Consider the following 21,844-nt stretch of genomic DNA (forward strand, 5'->3'; position numbering starts at 1 on the left):
TGAATTATATGAATCAACTTTTAAAACTTTATTGGCAAATGATCTGATAACATTGCTAGACAATTCTAGACCATATGATCCATAAATTAAACCCAAATGGTGGAGAGAAAATGAATACTATGACTACCATCGGAACAAGGGACATAACACAAACAACTGCATGAAACTTTGACATGAGATTCAAGATCTCATTGCTGCTGGCAAGATCGTTGTTGGAAATCATGCGACTAATGTTGATCATAAGGCCTTTAAATATTCCTTACCGACTTATGAACAAGGAGATTCCTCAAAATCCAAGGGAGGTACTAGAGTCAATTATACCTACACTAACAACGACAACGTGGTCAACATGATTGAATCTTCCCAACCTGAATATTGTAGTGTGATCATAATAAAAAACAAACAAAATCAAGCACAAACTACTAATGTTGTGACCCATGCTCAAAAGAAGGTTACTCTCCAAGGAGCTAGTTCCTCAACTTTCGATCAAACAACATCAAACCTACCAACTCCTCCAAATAGACAAACAGACACAATTACAGCCAAATCAAAACAACTGGATTCATCATCCTCTCCTAGTTATAGTATTATCGAACAATTGAAAAGAACTAATGCTCAAATCTCCATTTTGGAACTGCTTAAGATCTCTTCCGCTCATAGAGAGATCCTAGACAAGGCTTTGCTCACCACTAGTGTCCCTAAATATTTAGATGTAGATCGGTTTCAATCTATGGTGGGTCACCTGACTTCACCTCATTACCTCACTTTCTTCAAAGAAGATGATAACTCACTAAGTCACCTGCATAACCATCCATTACACATCAAAGCTATGATCCATAAACACCGAGTTAAATGTGTTTTGATAGATGGAGGCACTGGGCTGAATATATGCACTTACAATCTACTGATACAGCCAAGATTTTCTGAAAACATTATTGATCCAACAAAGAAAATAACAATCAAAGCTTATGATGAAGAAGAAAGAACCTCTAAAGGTCTGGTACTATTACCAATCAAGGTAGGACCTATAGAAAGAGATGTAATTTTTTAGGTCCTTGACCTTCCTCTTTCATACAATATCTTATTGGGCAGGCCATGGATACATGAGATGAAAGTAGTACCATCTATGTATCATTAGTGCTTGAAATTTCCTTATAATGGAGTTGAAGTCAGTATTCCTGTTGATACAAGCTACACCTGCAATGCATTAACGCAGAGTGCTAATGCTTTTGTTCGTCATAATAGAGCAGCCTCTATAGCTGAAAGTTCAAAATCTTTGCTGAAAGACCTAGAGAAGAAATTGAAAATCATGAACACCGACATATATGGCTACAAGATAGAGCCTGTACTCTCACTAATGTCTCTTCCTCCATCACCAAGACAGTCATGAAAACCATTAGAGGTTATGAAGCCACAAATTTCAACTCTAAACGTCATTTATGATGGTCTCTTTATACAGTCCTCTACTTCCCTTGCAGATGAAATAGAAGAGGATGCTGCTCTCAAATGGCTTTTCAAAGAAGATAGCGCAAACAAAGAAATATGACACTATGAGGTTTCCCCGACACAATATGGTTCATGCTATAAGATGCTTCAATGCATGGGATATTCAGGTATTGGTCCTCTGGGTAAGCATCAAGAAGGTATTGTTGAACCTATTCAGTTACAAACTAAGTCTATAAATGATAAAGCTAGACTAGGATACGATCCAAGAAAGTCATCAGATCAGAAATGAACTCCTCACTATCAACCTAAGTGGAGGAAAAAGGTACTACCTTCAACATCATAGGAAATTAATACTCAACAAACTCAAGGAGAGTGCGATGATGAACAAGAAGAATTGCCAACCTATAGAGAGGAAGCAGATGGTAATCAAGTTCTGATCATATCAGCTATAACACTACAGGAAGTAGAAATCCCAGAGGATATAAGAGAAGAAGTATACAGAATCAGAGAATTGTTTGCACCACTGAACATTCCGGTCACATATACTAGCAGACAGTAAGTAGAGGATTCAGAAATTGATTCCAATGAGTATGAATGGGGTCTAGACCATCTTTCATATACATCTACTACAGGAACCCCTGAAGAATCCAGTGATATCGTAGATGACTCACAAGAGCTGATATGATTAAAAATGCAAAAGAAAATAGAAGAAATCAGACTAAAAAGACAAGAAGACTATGAACAATAGTTGGAGGAAGAAAGGACACAAGAAATTCCTTCACCTACTAACTCTCCCATTAATGAGATAGGACAAATCAGGTATGCAACTACGAAAGAAGAATTAGAAGCTATAGAAGCAGGACCAGTCATTAGTCTGAAGGAAGTTGAATGGAATAGACGATAGGGATTAATAGAACCATCAAGGTTATGTCAAATACAGGTGATCAATGAACCAAATCATGAAGGAACTTGCATCATCAAGGATGTAGGTATTGATACTATATATACTTTTACTAAACCACTTGAAGATGAGTCAGGAAATTCATCTTATGACTTTGATAACTCAGACAAAAGCTCTACTTATAACAACAACTATTCAACAACACATTATGAATACTCTTTCATGAATGTTGAGATGTAGTCTGCTGACCCTGTTATTGTCACACCATGGTATGTGGTCCAGTCTGAAGTAGGTGATGATGCTAGGAGTAGGTCGGTTGGATTAGGTCCAATAAATACTAACATGAATTTTGATAATCATGTTGTAAGTCATGATGATAGTACCGTGAACTCCCTTGAACCTATTAAAAACTTATCTTTAGTACATGTTGAACTAATTGATTGTACTCTTTATAACCAACCTTTGAATATACCCACCTTCACCAATGACTACACACTATCCTGCTATCTTAATGCAGTGGAACCAATGAACTCTTCCACCAGTGAGAAAAGCAAGAAAATGACTGAAACAGACATCAAGTATCTTAGTCATAAAAATCAAAAAAAGAAAAATAAGAGATCTGATGGCGAAAACCACATTATGGTGGTGTCAGAATCAAAAATAGTAAAAATAAAGGATGTACCTAAGGGTGAAAACCTCTCTAAGGCACCTGAAGATGAGATACTTGATATGTTGCCAAGTCACTTCCAAGAAAGGTCTTCGATATTGATTGAACCAACTCAACCCGTCAATATTGGAAGTCAAGAAACACCACATATCATTCATATACTTAATCACTATCAGCAGAAGAGTTAAAAGATTTCAGCAACCTCTTTTCAGAAAAGAAGATCAACTTTGCATGGACATACTTTGATATGCCAGGACTAGATCTTGATCTCATCATGCATCATCTCTCTATTACACCAGGAGTTAAACCAGTCAAGTAAAAACTCTATAAGATGCATCCTCATGTGGCACTGCTAGTCAAGGCTGAGCTAGAAAAATTGCTAAAAGTTGGATTTATCAGAGCTATAGACTATACAGAATAGATATCAAACATAGTACCTATATCAAAGGCAGACAAGTCTATTAGAGTTTGTACAGACTTTAGGGATCTCAACAAAGCATGTTCGAAAGATGATTTTCCATTACCCAACATTGATATGATAGTAGATATGACTATTGGATATGAGATGTATTCATTAATGGATGGATTCTCTAGTTGCAATCAGATCAAGATAGCTCCTGAGGATCAAGAAAATACAACCTTCACATGTGCATGGGGAACCTTTTGCTAGAATGTTATGCCATTTGGACTAGAGAATGTAGGAGCAACTTACCAAAGAGCAGTAACCACTACCTTCCATGATATGATGCATAAAAACATGGAAGATTATGTTGATGACACTCTAGTAAAAACCATGAAGAGATCTATGCATATTCAAGAACTAGGCCTCATACTAGATAGAATGAAAAGATTCAAGCTCTGGTTAAATCCTAAAAAGTGTGCATTTGGAGTGACATCAGGAAAATTGCTTGGTTACATAATTTCAAAGAAAGGAATTGAGGTTGACCCTGAAAAGGTCCAATCTATAATGGAAATGCCTTCACACAAGAATATCAGCCAAATGAGAAGTTTACAGGGCCATCTTCAATCAATAAGGCATTTTATATCTCAACTAGCAGACAAAGCTCAACCCTTCACAAAGGTATTAAGGAAAGGAGTTCAATACAATTGAGATAAAGATTGTGAACAACATCTAAAACAATCAAAGATTATCTTTCTAATCCACCCATATTGATGCCATGATTCAAGGTAAGCCATTGATTCTATACATATCAACTATAGATACTTCACTAGGGGCACTTCTGGCACAACAAGATGAAAATAAAAAAAAGAGAGCTATATATTACATCAGTAGAACATTGGTGTCTTATGAAATGAACTACACTATAATAGAAAAAGCATGCTTGGCATTAGTCTTTGCATCATAGAAATGAAGACACTATATGTTAGCACACTCAATTAAGATGGTAGCTAAAATTGATCCACTTAAATATCTTCTCAACAAAGCAACACTCATAGGAAGACTGGCTAAATGTGTCATGGTTCTTACAAAATTTAATATTGAATATGTGGAATGTAAAGCCATCAAAGGATAGGTTATTGCAAAGCAACTTGTTGATACTCCACTTGAAGATAGTCAACCGCTGCATATAGAGTTTCTGGATGAATCAATCATGCACCTTACTCAACAACCATGGAAGATGTTCTTTGATGGGTCTTTCACTCAACATGGTTCTGGTGCCGGAATACTTTTTATTACTCCTAAAAAATATTCAATTCCAAAATCTTACAAGATTCTCTTCCCTTGCACAAACAACATTGCAAAATATGAAGCGTTGATAAACGGGATCAAGTTGGCCATCGAGTGGAAGATTGTTGAATTACACATCTATGGAGATTCTCAACTTATTATCAACCAAATCAATTATCTATATCAAATAAGAGATGAGAAAATGATGCCTTATAAGAGAATGGTGGATTCTCTCAAGAAATACTTTACCTTTGTATCATTTCAGCAGATACCCAGATTGATAAATAGAGCAGCAGATTGAATGGTCACCTTGGCATCTATACCACAGCTACATGAATCTAATTTTCACTTTGAATTCCTGGTGGAAGAGTTAGATTATCCCACCTATGACTCTCTCCAGTCCCAGATGGTCTGTTCTATTATTGGACATGACTCATCTCACTATAGCCACATTTACTCTTACCTGCGTGACCAAGTTGTCCTTGCTAATCTTTCTCGAAATGAAAAAAGGAACCTAATCCAAAATGTGTCATGGTACATCATCATTGCTGACGACTTATTTAGGTGAGGTTTAGATAGTACTTTTCTTAGATGCCTAGAAACTGAGGAGTCCCAATGCGCATTATTCGAGGTTCATGAAGGTGTTTGTGGATCCCATTCGAACGGTCTAACTTTAGCATGAAAACAACTAAGGGTTGGCTACTGCTGGCCAAACATGGAGAAAGAAGCTATAAAATTTGCTAAAACCTGTGAAAAATGTCAGCTACATGGGAACCTTATACATGCTCTAGCAAGGGATCTCATACCCTTTGTTACACACTAGCCTTTTCAACAGTGGGCGTTTGATCTAATTGGCCAAATATATCCTGCATCATCTAACAGACACAAGTTTATTATAACTACCACTGAATACTTTACTAAGTGGGTAGAAGTGGTTCCGCTCATCAAGGCAACCAGTAAACAAGTAGCTCTGTTCACCCTTAATTATATCATCTGCGGGTACGATATACCTTCATCCATTATAACTGACAATGGAGGGAAGTTCAAGAACAAATATCTAAATGAACTCTGCGAAAAAATCAAAATAAAACAACACTAGTCATCTATGTACTACCCTCAAGGTAATGGAAAAGTCGAGGCATCTAACAAGAATCTGTTGACTATCTTACATAGAACGGTAAATAAATCTAGAAAGGATTTGCATCTGCAGTTCAACCCTGCCTTGTGGACTTATAGAACAAGTATCAGAACACCTACTGCGGCTACATCTTTTTCTTTGGTGTATGAGTCCTAAGCAGTATTACCTATTGAAGTGGAAATACTGTCTCTGAGAGTTTTTTTGCAAGGTCTTGTTACTGATGAAGACTACACAATAGCTAGATTTTAAGAGCTCGAATTGCTAGATGAACGTCGGCAAGTGGTGTTTGATCATCTAAGAGCATATCAAAAGAGAATGTCTAGAGGTTATAATAAAAATGTTCAACAACAAGAATTTCAGGTTGCTGACCGTGTTCTGAGAGAAAATCCTAAGAATCAATAGTTTCGAGACAACAAAGGGAAGTTTGAACCCAACTAGTTGGGTCCCTACATCATTACTATAGCCTTTGACTCTAGTGCCTATCAACTCTCAACATCAGAAGGAGAACAACCCCATGAACCGATCAACACCATCCACCTGAAGAAATTCTTCACCTAAATATTCTCTGCTCCAGTAGCCTATGCAGCTAAATAGTCCAGAAGAAATCCTAAAAATCAGAAAAAGTCCTGAAGAAATCCCCAAAAAATCAGAAAAAGTCTTGAAGAAATCCTAAAAATCGGAAAAAGTCCTGAAAAAATCCTAAAAATAAAAAAAATCCTAAAAATCAGAAAAAATCCCGAAGAAATCCAAAAAAAAAAAAAAAAGGAAAAAGAGAGAAAATGCCTTGGTGAAAACCTGGTAAACAGGCACCTTGGTAAAAAAATAAAAATGAATCTCTGCCAAGTAGGAAAAAACCTAGAAAATAGGTGCCTCTTGTACTTAAACTCTCCATCTATCAACACAACGTTGGCATTCCCGCTTTCATGCATCTTTGCTTTCGCTTGTACATATTTCAATCACTTTGTGACATCCTGGTTCGTTGGAACCCTCATGGCTTGAAACTAATTAATATCCTAGTCTTAGGATAATCAACAAAGCAATTAACATGTCCTAAGCAGTATTAACCAAGTCAACTTTACGTCAGTAAAACCTAGTCATCCACTCCAAGTCAATCACCTGTCTCCTGACTATTGAAGAGTTTTATCACTGAGTACACAAGCAAAACAACATTACTGAAAATAATCACTAAACAGTTTGAGCTATGCATGAAATTTTCTTTTTGTGTTGTCTTCTATATTGGTTTTCGATTATTATCCCTCTTAGTAACTTGAGGAAGTCTATCTTGACTAAGAGGAGGGAGGATTGGGGGCATAATATTTTCTTTGTTTTTTGCTTGTAGGAATGATTCCGATGATCAAGAAACATCTAATAAGTTGGGTGTCTTTGATAAGAGCCTTAACATCAAGGTGAAGTCGCCACACATACCTCAACTCCTCTTATTTGTATGTTATAGAGAGGTTCACATCATTTCTTTGTCTGTTTTGAGGGAATTTCTTTAACATGCAATCCGGGTCCCTACAAAATATGTCCAAGGATATGAACAAAAAAGGGTCATTGTGGAAAAGATAATTAATATTGCACATGAAAAGGAAAGAACTCTAATCTGCCTGATGTGGTTGTAAAATGCTCAGTGATGAACTTTAAGCATTTCAAATCTAGTGACTAGGTTTAAGTTGCATCTCATTTTGCATTTCATTTTGCATTTTGTAAATTGAGAGTGATTTCAGTATGGTAACAATGATCTCTTTACCTTCTGAATGAGAGTTTGAAGCTTCATCATTTCTTCGCTAACTGGTCTCTTCTTCATCATTTCTCCGATCGAGTACTTGTGTATTAAGAAGATAGTTGCATACATACGCATTTTATATAGATTAATACATTCATTTGCATTCATCTTATTGCATTGAAAAATGAAAAAAACTTGCACTACTCATTACTCAGTTTCATTCATTTTATTTGCATATGAAAAGAAACAAAAACAAACATCCATATTCATCTGCATTACATACATCCATACTAAACAACTATGCATACATATAGAATAAAGCATATAGACAAGCATCTCATAAATCGATTGACACAAGTGCAATGAAGTCAAATCAAGATCTCGTATGTATAAAATGATCAAGTCTAAGGGTACAAAATGATGTCAACTGACATATACATACTCCCATTGGAGCAAGAATCATAAGGACTACAATAAATTGGGTGTGTCTACAAAAAAATGTCAGAGCTACAAAAAGAAAATCTATCTCTCTGCCTCTCCCTCCTCACTAGGTGGTGGAGGAGGTGGAGCCTGCTGACTCGAATCCTACCTAGGTGCCCAAGCTCCCTCCGATCTAGCCATATAATGAGAGTACGGTACAACCTGCTGTGCTACTGGAACTGCTATGCTATAAGCTACAACATAATAGGCTGCCCAACTTGTCTAATGAAGAACCTCTTGCTGCAGAGCATCTCACTCTGCCCTCATTGTCGTGACCTGATGTTCTCTCTCTGCTCTAATCTCTACTAGCTGACAGTCTCACTCCTCCAGCTATGTCTATGCCACTGTCAGCTGTGACTGCAAACCCACTAGGCATACTCTCATCAACTACACTGCATCGGCCCCCTAGTTCCTCGCAGGCTCTCCACCTCCATCTCTGCCTTTGGCTCCCCCTGCTCCTCTCTCCTCTTCCTAACCTATCTTAGATTGACTCTCTCCTCTTCTCCTCCACCCTCTGACACCCTCACTCTACTACGTCTCACTCCAACCATCCCTAGGGATCCACCCTCTCCTCTTTGTTGCTGCCTACCACCAACTGGTACCCAGTTGCTGCTAGCACCAAGATCACCGCCTTCTTGCCTCAGAGCCTTGACTCTCTGTCCCTATCCTCATGCCTGCGTGGGGGCATCATCCTCTACCTTCTTTGTGTGAGGTGCCTACTCAGCCCGATTCATGAATCTCGGGAATGGATGCTGCTGGAACCAATCCCTATACTAAGACAATACCTCTGCATCTGCAATATTATCTAGGTAATCCCATCTTAGCCATTGTAACCCAAGCAACTCCTACATTCTCAAGGGGTATGATATCCTAGGACCCCATCCCTACCTCTCCTCATCAGCATAACATGCGTATGCAATAAACTCCTGCGAGATCTCCTAAGGTCTACCATACTACCTCAGCACTCGAGTAATAATAAACCACTCAACCACTATCTGTGATCTGTCGATGAGAGGCCATGTCATGAAGAGGTCTCTATGAACAACTCTCCAATCAGCCCAAGGCTCCAAACCCTTGTAAGGTCTCCATGTGACAACTATTAGATCATCCAGCTGACATCTACAATAATCGGTCTTGCCCAGATGGGGCTGCATCACATATCCAACATATCTATACACAATGGGATGATGTGGATCTCTGGCCTCATCAATAATTGACCTGCATACTGAGAGATGCTCCCAGGCCCATATGTGCAAAATCAAAACTCCGACAGCCATGCTCTTCCCCTCCCAATAGACGATCTCATGCATCTCACGATACATGTGGGCCAATATGCAAGAACCCCATCCTAATCTCTGGGGGTGCTCAACAAGTCTCTCCAACATCCTACCCCATCCACATAAAAACCATTGTCATCCCCTGTCTGGCATAAGAAAACAACCGATGAAACCTGCCTAGACGCAAGCTAGTGGAAAGTCCTCACTGTATCTAGTCATCATCTCATCCCAACTAAATGACCGTTTTAGAATGTCCACATCATGAAATACCTGCCTTAGGGATAGAAGGCCAGAATGCTATGTTGATTCATAATCTACCTTATACCTAGCAAAAGGGATATGGAGAATCCTGTATACATCCTCGGGAGTGATGGTCATCTCCCCAACTGGCAAATAAAATGTGTTATGCTCTGAATGGAACCTCTCCACTAATGCAATTAGCATACCGTCATTTACACAAATATCAGGCAACCCAAGAAGATGAGTCAATCCACACACATCAATATGTGCCCGGTCTATATCTGATAACTGCCAAACTAATGCCATCGTAGGTGGATATACACATCTGAATAATACATGGGGAAATCAAACCAACACAAATCAAACAAAAGATCATCAGGAAACATTCCAAAGTAGCCGACAACGGAAGCAAAACATCATGCAAATCCAACTACATCGACCGCAAAATCAAAATTTCAAGTTTACACCTTCAAAAATGCTCACTATTTTCCATAAGGCAAAATATCACAAAGGCAGCGACTCGTACGAGTTAGGAAGTGGCCTAGTACGACAAAATAGGATGATACAACATAGGACTGGCCCCTAAATGACAAAATGGACTCTTTTGAATGTTGTCATATGACAAAAGGGTAGGTCTCATACGAAAAAACTGGTAGACTTAAACGACAAAATAAAATTGATTAGTTTGTCGTATGAGACAGGGTCCTATCTCGCACGACAAAACAAAAAATTCCCGACTTCAACATACCAAAAATTGAAAAATTCAACAAAAAAATTCAAAATTGAAATGATTAACAGGCTTCAAATAGATCACTTACTATTGGCTCATAGTTCCAAGGTCGATTATGTCATCTCTGGTGCTCGAATTGATGCACATGAGTGGGAACCACCATTTCTCTTCACGGAAGGATTTTCGAATTTTCAAACTTGAAAGGTTAAAATGAATTGAAAATGACACTTTTACCCCATATATAGTCAAAACCCTAATTTTTCAACTTGCTCCGATGGACACAAAAATTGTACCCTTGGCTAATTTTCCCGTTCTAATTCCATTTTTCAGGATCGAAATTGAAATTCAAGATCATTCTACTAGTCAATTTCATAAAATTTGGACCACTTAGCGCTTTTCATCAAAAGCTCATTCTCTCTTCAATTTGCACTCAATTTCTCATAAATCAACATAGAATGTCAATTTATTCTACAAATCAACTTTGTGCTCAATTTCATGTTTAATTTTCAAATATTCCTTTGAATCATTTGTTCTCAAATAAATCAATATCATCACTAAACAATTGCCTATAATCATGTACCCTCGCTATCTTTCGATTTCGCTTCCAAGGGGGCATACTAATGACCTTAAGACCTCACATCTTCAAATGTCAAGAAAATTTTCAAATCGTCAAGCACCTAAGCTTCATCAAATCAATCTCTAGGGGCATATTAGTTTTATCGCTTCAAATCAAGCTGATATTGCCTTCATCTGAATCAGTCGCTTAACGTTAATTAGTTTCATTGCTTTTCATCAAGTTGATTATTCATTTAAACTCAATCAAGGGTTTAAAGAGTATCTTTGATCATACGCTCAATCTAAGTAGGTGTTCAGTTTCATTGCTTCAAATCAAGCTGGATAATTTATCTTCGCTCATCGTATCATGATCAATCAAGTTCAAGATCGATTTTCTCTTCGCTCACTGAGTCTAGTTCAATCAATTTCTAGACCAGGAAGATCTGCTTCTTGATCAATCAAGTTCAAGTTTGGTATCTTTTCTCTCTATTGTTCCTAGTTCAATCAAGTTCAGGATCGGTATCGCTTTAATCAACTCTATTCAGCTTCATCACTTCAAATCAAGCTAAACACCTCACTCTTCATCTGGTTCGTGATCAATCAAGTTTAGAATTGGTATCTCCTAGACATCAAATTTTCTTTGAACCAACGAACTGCTCACACATTAATTCAAAGAGGGGCAAATGTAATACCCTAAAAATGATCATCTAAACCATGAGCCCCTAATCTCGGCAACGTCACCATGGTCCTAACCAAAGGCAATTAAAATAAATCTTGAGCACACAATTAATTTCTAAAATCACCAATGTCACATGGCAAATTAATAAACCAATATTAATTAAATATTTATTTAATTAATTAAATCATTCCAAGTAAATCATTTTTAAACAATTATCCTATTTATTTTATTGAATATCCTAACATATTTAATTAAATAAACCAAATTGCCATTAAATCATCAAAAAGAGGAATTAATTTGAAAAAAAGAATTAAAAATTGAGAAAGAAATCAATTGGAGATAATCTTGAAAAACAAATTAAAAATTGATAAATAATCTCAAAGAAAGCAAATAAAACAGTTAAATATTAAAATTGAATGAAATAGAGAATAAATCATTTTTTTTTTTCTGATTTTATCTAAATTTTAGTTCAATTTCCTTTAAAACTGAGAAAAGCATCCAATCACATCAATTCACCTGGATTGTACTTCAAATCTTGACCGGTCATCATCATTTGATCTCAACCGTTGGTTTCTTTTTGAATTTTCTATAAATTCAAGGTCTCATCTTTCATTCAAGGATCTTGGAGAATATATTGTTATTATGTTGTTTTTGCTCTAGGTTCATTGAAAATTTGCATTGAGATATTGCATATTAGTTATTTCATATTCATTAAATCATTTAGCTTAAATATTCATATATTGCTTAAATCATGTTTGATTAATCTTGCATATCCAGCTTAAATCATGCATTCATTTACTCATATTCATGCTCATATAGATTTAAAAATCCTTTGTTTAGGTGTTGTCTAGTCACTGGATAGCTTAGCAATCTGAGAGCAATCTAAACTCACATCTACTAGAAGGCAATAGGTCACTTTGTAATGGTTTATTATTCATTGATTACTAATTTACTAACCATGCATCTAATGACTTATTTGAAGTGTTGTGTATTCCAGATACAGATATAGGTCCACTTTTCACACACACAGAAGCAAAAGAGCAAGAGAGTGTGACGAAGAAGATTGTGCAACTAAACTAGAGCTTGAAAGGATTCAATGAAGATTTCTTGCATCCGGTTGAAGACAAAAAAATATTTTTTGAGTTTGAGCTATTTCTTTATAACCTAGAATTTGATAATGGCATCATCTGGTGTGGTGACTCTATTGGTTGTTGAGGTAAATGATAGGGCAAGACCTAAGTTCAAGAAACACCTATTCAAATTGGTGGAAGATGATCTGAATGGAGCATTTTCATCTGTGTCATATGGTGTGTTGCATTTTGAATATATTATGGCATATATCCATTGAAATATTTAGGAGATTGGGAGTGCTTTAATGCTAAAACTGTACACCAAGCATGCAACGAATGGTATGGGAAACCTTAAACCAGAATTCAAATCTCTGCAGGACAAGGGTTTCATTCAATTTGTGAACTTTCTGATTTTTGATGAACTTGAATAGGTTAGATATATTTTGAGTGGGGTTCATGATGAATTCATATGGTTTGATAAACTGTACAAGATTACCAAGTAAGCAATCCAAGCGGTGACATGTTTGAATGCAACTGGTGAAGTTCCTGGTCTAAGGAATGTGAAGACCCAGATAATGATAGATGTAACTAGTTCCTAGCATTATAGTATATCGATGAAAATCAGTGACATCGTTGAGTATTATGTCAGATTTGCATCCATGGTGATGGGCTATAAGGTCTGTCAAGCAGAGAAAACTCAGTATCTGGTACGACAATTTATGCAGCTTCCAAATTCTTAAGGAGGACAAGTTGTACGATCTGTGTGGATTACTTTAGAGTGAGTTTATGTGCAATTTAAAAAAGATAAATCAAGATAAGAAGCATGTTTTTAAGTTCAGTACTTTGATTATCTGTTTATCCTTCTATTTCATGAGAGAGATCCCCGATGTAGGCAAAGTTCAATGAGCATATCACAAACCAATGACAGTGCAAATCAAGGAAGCTTTGCAAGGATTAGGAGATGCTCAAGCATAGAAAGCCTTCCTATGGGGTTACTTTAAATCCTTCCAAGCCATGATGCAGAATAGGGAAAGAATCCTGAAGGAAATTATGGAGAAGTATGAGCACACCATATGTTTCATGGTAGAAATTGACAAATGCCTAATGGAAGCCATTGAACCAAGGACGGTGTGGATCATGCCCATGGGGTATGAAGTTGATGCAAATACCCTTGATGTGTATACTCAACATATTTTGAGTAATCCAGTTGATGAAAAGGAAGAAAGATCTGGGACTTACAAGGAGAAAATTTTGAGCTTGTACTCTTAATTCACTGGACCCCAAAAAAGAGGAAGATAGGAAAGGAAGTGAAGCAACTTGTAGAGGAGATGGGCATTACAAAGGAAGCATTCCATAGATTCTGGGACTAGAACATCTTAAAAGAGGAGGACATGGTCAAACCCAAGAAGATTAAACCAACTACTCCTCCTAAGCCAAGGCAAACAAGGTCAACACCTTCCTCTAGTGCTCAAAATCATGTTCCCCCACCAAAGCCTCAATCCAAAACATTTGGTGGAGCTAAGAAGAGGAAGAAAGATAAGTCAGAAAGAGTCTATGTGGCAGCCACTACAGAAGAAGAGACTGAATCTGATGAAGTAGTGAGGGAAGTTGAGAAGACTGCTACTTTTTCTAGGGTAGTCAAGAAGCAACCATCCAGTGAAGGCCAGCCAAGCAAGAAGCCAAGAGTTGAAGCCGAGCAATCCAAAAGACCTCATTAAAGGAAGAAGTCCAAATTTGAACTTGATGAAGCATTGAAGTATGGGAAACTTGAAGGTAATTACACTAATGTGCCTCTCATTTTACTAAGTCAGATTGTTGATGCAGTTGTTAAAGAAGGGAATTTGAAGCATATATTTGAATGGTATGAGAACTGTGATGAAAATAGAAAAAAGGACATTAGAAGAAGCCGTTGTAGAGGAAATTAATGTATATAGTAAAACCCTGATAGAATTATCATCAATGATTCTGAAAGGTTTATATAAAATTTTGGATGCCAAAAGGCATATGACTAACATAAAAGATGAGAGAACAAGAGAGTATGAGTTAGTACAACTCTATCTGGTAATTTCTAAGACAAAAGTTGATAGAATTCTTACAGAAAATAAAGACAAATTTAGAAGAAAAACACGAGTAAATAAAACAATGTTTGGTAAGAATCAAGAAGTTCACAAGGAAACTTAGGAAATTTTGAGGAAGATACTTCAAAAAATGAGTATGAGGTAGTCCTTGGGATGTCACCCATAGGAAATGAGCCAAAATTTGTAGATCCAGATGAATATACAACTGACTAAGCTACTAATGCAGATGATATTATTGGTAATCAGTAGGTTGCAGACTCTAGTGAAGAAGATAAGGATCCTTTGATGATAAATGTTGAATTCGAGAAGAATGTTGAGGAGGTTGGTGATGAGAAGGGTGAAGATATGGAGAAGGGAGAGAGGGAAAAGCATGAAGACAAGATTGAACTAGTTCTAATGGCAAGAGACACTGTGGAATTAGACAAGGGCATGCAAATAATAAGTCACACAGATCTCACCCTAGGTCCTATCAATCTTAATTCACTATCTCCTATCCAAGCACTCAAGCTTGCAACACTTGCCCAAGATAAAGCCAGTGAAGACTTGCAAAAGTCACCTACTAAGGATAAAGAGCTCATATCCATGGCTACAAGTGTGTTGGACAAAATTGCACCATATTTCAAGCAAGATATGTTGACTCACCTTCTGGTAAGCTAAGAAATATTCTAAAATCAGTGGATTCTCATTTTGTATCTTTAGAGAAACCTACCAAAGGAAAGGTTCTTAACCAATTCAATGCTATGCGGTTAAGGACGATTTTGAGAATGGTTGAAGATGATAGGGATAGTTTGATTTATGGTATGAAGGGCATTCAAGAGGTACTGGACGAAAGAGGTAAAATCTACGAGTCATGTCTTCTTTTGCTTAAGTTCACAATTGAGATTGATAAGAAGATCAAAGAATGCAAAGGGCAATTAGTCGGTATATCTCAGTCTTATGTCCCTCAATCAGTTTTTGCTAGCAATTTTGAAGCTCAAGTGATGGGTCTACTTGACAAAATCAAGAGCCTCAATCAGGAAAAAGATAGAGTAGTTGGTAGAGTGGGAGAACTAAGGAACTTAATCACTCCTTGGTTGGATACTTTGCTTGGATATTCTTAGGGGGATCTTGTTGAGTTGTTGAGTTGTTACATTTTTGAAGTTTTGAAGTTTTACAATGTATGTCAGTTTTGGTCTAACAATGTCATTTTTCATCAAGCATTGCCATCAATGCCAAAGGGGGGATTTTTGGCAAGAGACATTGTACCGATTGAGTTAAAAGCTTAAGGAATATTTTGGGGTTGTTATTGATGGAAAATTTGATAAAAAATCACATTTGGTATATGCAGAATTGTTCTACCAAAAGTTTGATATCCATTTTGCTGAAGTCTGGAAGGTCGAATACCAAGTATGAGTACATTGAGAATAACTCAATTTTGGTTGCGTAGTTTGGGTTGCGGTTGAAGATATAGTTGGTTGGATATTTGAGATAGTTTAATTTCCAGTTCTTAGTCTCCTACAAAGTTCTCTAAAACTTTGTGTGGTGCTAGACTAACCCTTTTATGTTTATTTTTGTTGTGTTAGTCCATGCATTGGTTATGAAATCACCTTGGTTCCTCATACCCTGGTGCATCATATACAACGCTAAATGAAAATAAGTGCTTCCTAAATGCTAACCCATTTCCAAGGGTGCTCACACTTGTGATCATTTCATGCATATCATTTGTTGCATTTGCAGTCATTCCTCTTTCCTATCTATTTTCACTTTTAGGCTTCATTACCTATTCCTCTACCTATCTAGGGGATTTTTATTGCTATCTGTTCTTCGAGTCACTAGTGTCTTATTGTCTTCACACTGACGCTATTTTAGTTCCATCACAAAGAGGGGAAAAATATAGACCCCTAAATTTGAGTAATTTAATCTATTGAATTTATCTATCCTGAGCAACTCTAATTAAGTAGTTACACATTATTTAATTAATTAGTGTCCCTTCCTTCTAGGTAATTAATCTTATTAATTACTCTATAGTCCCCCTTTAATTTTAATTCTTTGACAACCATAAATCAATCAATTAATTAAATTTTATCCTTTTCTTCTATTAAATATGTCATATTTTGCAATTTGATTATTTAATTCATGTTGACTTTTTCCTCTCAAATTCTCTCATAGAATTAATCAATTCTACTTCCCCACATGTCTCCTAACATTAACCCTCATCTAACTCTTCCTCTAGCCTAACCCACCTATCTAAGCATAGGTTTTAGTCAACCTTATCCCTTGGCCTTCACCATATGTGTGCATATTCCCAAAATATCTCAAATTTCCTAAATTTGGGAAATGTCTTTGAATTTGAGGAAATTCCCTAAAATGTGGGAAAATATCCTAAATATCCTACAACATGGGAATATCATTTTTTTGTAATCTCTTTTGCAATAAAACCTTCCAATTTGGGTATCTTACTCCCAAATGGACATGTGTGCTCAGGGACACATTGGTTTAGGAGCACCTAGGGGCTTAGGTGTGGTCAACATGGACAAATTTGAAAATTTGTGTGTTTTTGTGTTATTTCACATAAATAAGGCCATTTGAGGCCATTATGATGCATTTGGACCTGGTTGGGCAAGTTTGGAGTTCATTGGTGGAAAAATGTAAAAAAAAATTCAAAAGTTGTCATTGGTGTCAATAACAACTTTTGCATTTTTTGTGACAACTTCTAAAACAAGTGATTAAAAGTTAGTTTTGGGTGGTTGGTGGTTGTAACTATCATGAAGAGACACTGCTTAGGTAATCAAATGTTTTCATTGATGGCAGCTAATGCTAATGCACCCATTCGCAGTTCATGATTTATTCATATCGGAAGACAGATTGAGTTTTGGTTAGGTCCAATGAGATAGAATAGGACATCCGGTAATATGTAGTCATTTGGCTGGTGTTTCTCTTCCATTGAATATTTTAGGTTGCAAATTTGTGGGAAAATTTATGGACATGTTATCTACCATATTCCAGGTTTATGGCCTTTTGTGTTGATTCGGGAGTGAGTTAGAAGGTCCAGTGTACAAGTTCTTGGGTAGAACAGTGCTCATCAGCAGTCTCGTGTGGTTAATCATTGTGAGGATTATGTGGATTGGTTTTGGTGGTTGATTTTGTGATTAAGGATGATCAAATGACTTATGGGAAGCGTGTAGACAATTCTTTTTGGTTCGCATATAGATTTGAGTTCAGATTGAGCTGACTTTGTATAACATTTCATCATTTATATCATGTTCTTTAAGCCAACATTAAGAAGACCTAATTTGATGTTGTGGATATAAAACACTAGCGGATATGTTCATTTTGGATATCGGTGGTTGGGTGGAAAGTTTTTATGAGCAATTGTGCGCAGTTTCACATGCACAAGTAAATAATTTATGATCTGGAATATAGCAGAACAACAGAACCAAGCAATATAGCAGAGCAATGTAAGATTGAGTATTTGAGCTTAACCAAAATTGTTTCTAAGCATTTGTAGATGTTATTCATTACTTCATTACTTCTTGTAATCATTTTAAATGATTTTAAGGTAGTGAGCCTTCTGAGGTTGTAGCCCTTATTGTAAATTGAGCATTGAGCTCTAGGTAGTGTGTCTCAATGCATGTGCATTCCCCATATTTAATATTTATTTACTTCTAACATAGTATATTAATATTGTAGGTGTCAATCCCACCATTTTTCCCCTTTAAAACTAGGATTTGACGTAAAAATCTTGGTGTTATGTTATTGTGTATATTTTCTTTATGCATTTGCATCTTTTGTTGATTTGTATTAGATGGTTGAAGAATCAAATTAATAATGTTAAAGATTGCAGAACACTGATTCACCCCCCTCTCAGTGTTCCTTGGAATAAACCTAATAGATTGAGGAGGATTTGAGAAGGTGAATCAATGGATTTCGATAGTATTTGAACATCAGCTTATTGCGACACTTGAGGATCTTGATCAAGCCTAAGGTGAGGTCTGACAGATGAAAGCAAATCTTAAAGATGCGAAAAAATTCATCGAGTCATTGAAGGATTAGTTAAAGAAGTCAAGAGAGAAGAGAAAGGAACTTGTTGATAGGCTGAAGGAGAAAGAGAGCCAAATCATTGATGACCAAGTCCTGAAGGAGAAGACAGAGGAATGTGAGAAGCTTGCTAGAGAGAATGCAGTTTAGAAGAATGAGATGGAAGCCATTGTGATGAAATTGACCAAGGAGATCAAAGAAAGGAAGAAGAATGAGGAGAAGCTTGCTCAATAATTGAAAGAAAGATCTGATGAATGCAACAGACTTGGTTGTGAGAATGGTCAACTAGAGCATGATTTGTATGAAACCAAGGAAGACCTTGGAAATTAGATCCTTCTTCTTAAATTTGATCTTGAAGTTGCAAATGAGTACAAGGATAAGTTAAAGATTACCTCATGTAGACTTGATGAGATGCTTGAAAGCCAAAAGAATGCTAATGACACAAGGGGTCTTGGATTTGAGAAAGGTGAAAGCTCTCAATTTGGTCAAGACCATACCAAATCAACACATCAAAAGAACAATTCTAGAAGGCCTCTGATAAGGCAACCTAATGATCATAAGTTAAATGGTAACTATTTTGTTTGCAATAAATTTGGTCATATGGCAAGTCAATGCAGAAATAGGATGAATAATAATGGTCCATCTTTCTTCGGTCAATCTTTCAAATGCAATAAGTATGGTCATAAGTCAAATGAATACAAAAGTGTGATGAACAATTTTTAAAATAGAATAAATATTCGATGCTATGCATGTGGTAGGTTTGGACATGTTGCTAATAAATGCAAATCAAGAGGAAATCAAATGACCTTAAGGCCTATGCAAAGAAATGTTGTTTTTTGTGCTTGCAACAAATCCGATCACATTGTGAGATATTGCAGAAGTAGAAAAGTGAATAGGAAGGGTCCAAAAGATAAGAACAAGAATGTGAAGGCAGATGATAAGGGCAAAGAAAAAGTTGTGGAGATAAGAGATTAGATGAAGAAGATGTGGGTTTTAAGAAGAGTGATAATGATGCAGGAAGCAGGTCTACACCTGATTCTGGTGCTGGAACTACATCTAGTAACTAAGCTAAGGCATCCGGCCTTAGGGGAGTTTTCAAGAAAATCATATAAACTACCTGTTTGAGATCTGTGCCTTATTCTGATAGGTTGCAAAAGTTGTATTGGATATTTATTAGTATATTGGAAGGACTTTTGGAAGAGTATGAGTATATTTGAAGATCCACAAAATATTTTTGTGAGATAAGGAATATTTCGAAAGTGACCAGAGATGACGATGTTGTAGATAAGGGTAAAGGGGAAGAAAGACAAGCAAATGAGACTTAAGATACTCAGAATCCTTTGATTGAAGCTAATATAGATAAAGTAGCAGAGATGGAGAAGGTAGAGGTTAAGGTTGAAGTTGAAACTGAAGAAAGAGACACTACAAAGGCAACAAAGACAGCAAAGGTCAAGCAAGGTATTGATGATCCAAAATTTATACAAGGTCAAATCAGTCTTCCCTCTCTGTGCCCCATTCAAAAGATTCAACTAGCTTCATTTACTCATGACAAGGCAAGTGAGGACCTACTAAAGTCTCACACTAAATATACTTAACTACTTACTGTGGCATCTGATATTTTTGAAAATATAATGCCTTCATATGGGGTGAACTCACAATAATGGTTCCCACTTTTTTGCCACTTTTGACACTGAGATGTACATTTTTAAAATAATCTTCAACTTCCGAGAACCATAACTTTTAAAATATTAAAAATTTGAAGATGATGTAAATTAGTGATTTCTAGCATTTTGTTTGTAGATTCTATATACATTTTTTTCAAATTTTTTTGAAAGATTTTTTAAAAAATTTTCCATCTCCCTCGAAAAGTAGTTTTTTACAACAAACTACATTTTTTAAGAGTGATGTGCCTTCCGTAACGCATAACTTTTTTTCTATAAATGATAAAAACTCAATTCTTTTGAATTTTGGTTTGTAACATCAATATCCAGGGCATGCATTTGGTTTTATAGTGATATGTTTAATATTTTTCATTTTATAAAGTTTTGAAGTCCGACTAGTCATAATTCAAACATAGGTTTACGTTTGAACACATAACTTGTTCTATATAAATCGAAATTCAAATTTTTTTTTTTTGTTAGAAAGAAGACATCAATACCAAGGGCATAGATATTTTTCAAAAATTTTTTGAATTAGTTTCTTATTTTTCCCAATGCGTTGAACAGAGAAGTTCATGTTCGGTTAAAAACCAACTTTTAATAAAATTAAAAAATCAAGAACATAATAAATTCAAAATATAACAAAATTATATCCATTGGAAAGCTTGTTTCGAGTACTACCATCTAATATTTTTGGGTTATGAAGATTATTTCATTCGTGTACTGAACCAGAGCTCCGAAGTCATTAATTCTTTAGGACTCTGAAATATTTTGGGAGAAACTTCCAATTTTGGGGTTTCGATCGAACACATGTTCGATCGGATTGGGTTCGATCGAACCAAAGTGGGTTCGAGCAAACCCCCATTCGCTCGAACCCACGAGCTAAATTTCGGCACGCATTTTTTGGTAACTGCCATGTTCGAGCGAACCCAACAATTTTTAACTGTCGGCTTTCGTTCGAACACGGGCCGACGCATTTTTTGTTTTTTTTTTCATTTGTGGAATCGTATAAATATCTATAATTTTTTTTCGCTTTTTATCACTCAAATGATTAAAATAATTCGCACTTTTGGATGAGAGAAGATATTTGAAAATTATTTTGAAAGCGAATAATTTGAAGGTTTTTTGTAAAAGCATGGGGAACAAGAAGAGAAGGCAAAATAAGACTGCAAGGAATTATTCTCCCGAAACGGAAGAAAGATATCGAGAACAAAGAAGACAAAGATATCATGATGCAAGTATGTATTTTTAATTTTATTTCTATTTAATTTAATATGTATTACGTATCAATTAATTAGAATTCAATATTTTTTATCTAATATTTTTAATAGGATTAAAAATAATTTTGTTTTAATTGGAAAACATAATTAATTTGAGATAATACATGTGTATTTGCAAATTTCAATTTCCATCAACTTGCTTGTTGTGTAATTGCATTTTTCTCCTATATAATTAAGTTCATTTATAATAGATTAGACCTATTATGTCATAA

Source organism: Cryptomeria japonica, chromosome 10 (assembly GCF_030272615.1).
Source record: "Cryptomeria japonica chromosome 10, Sugi_1.0, whole genome shotgun sequence".
Taxonomy (NCBI): Eukaryota; Viridiplantae; Streptophyta; class Pinopsida; order Cupressales; family Cupressaceae; genus Cryptomeria; species Cryptomeria japonica.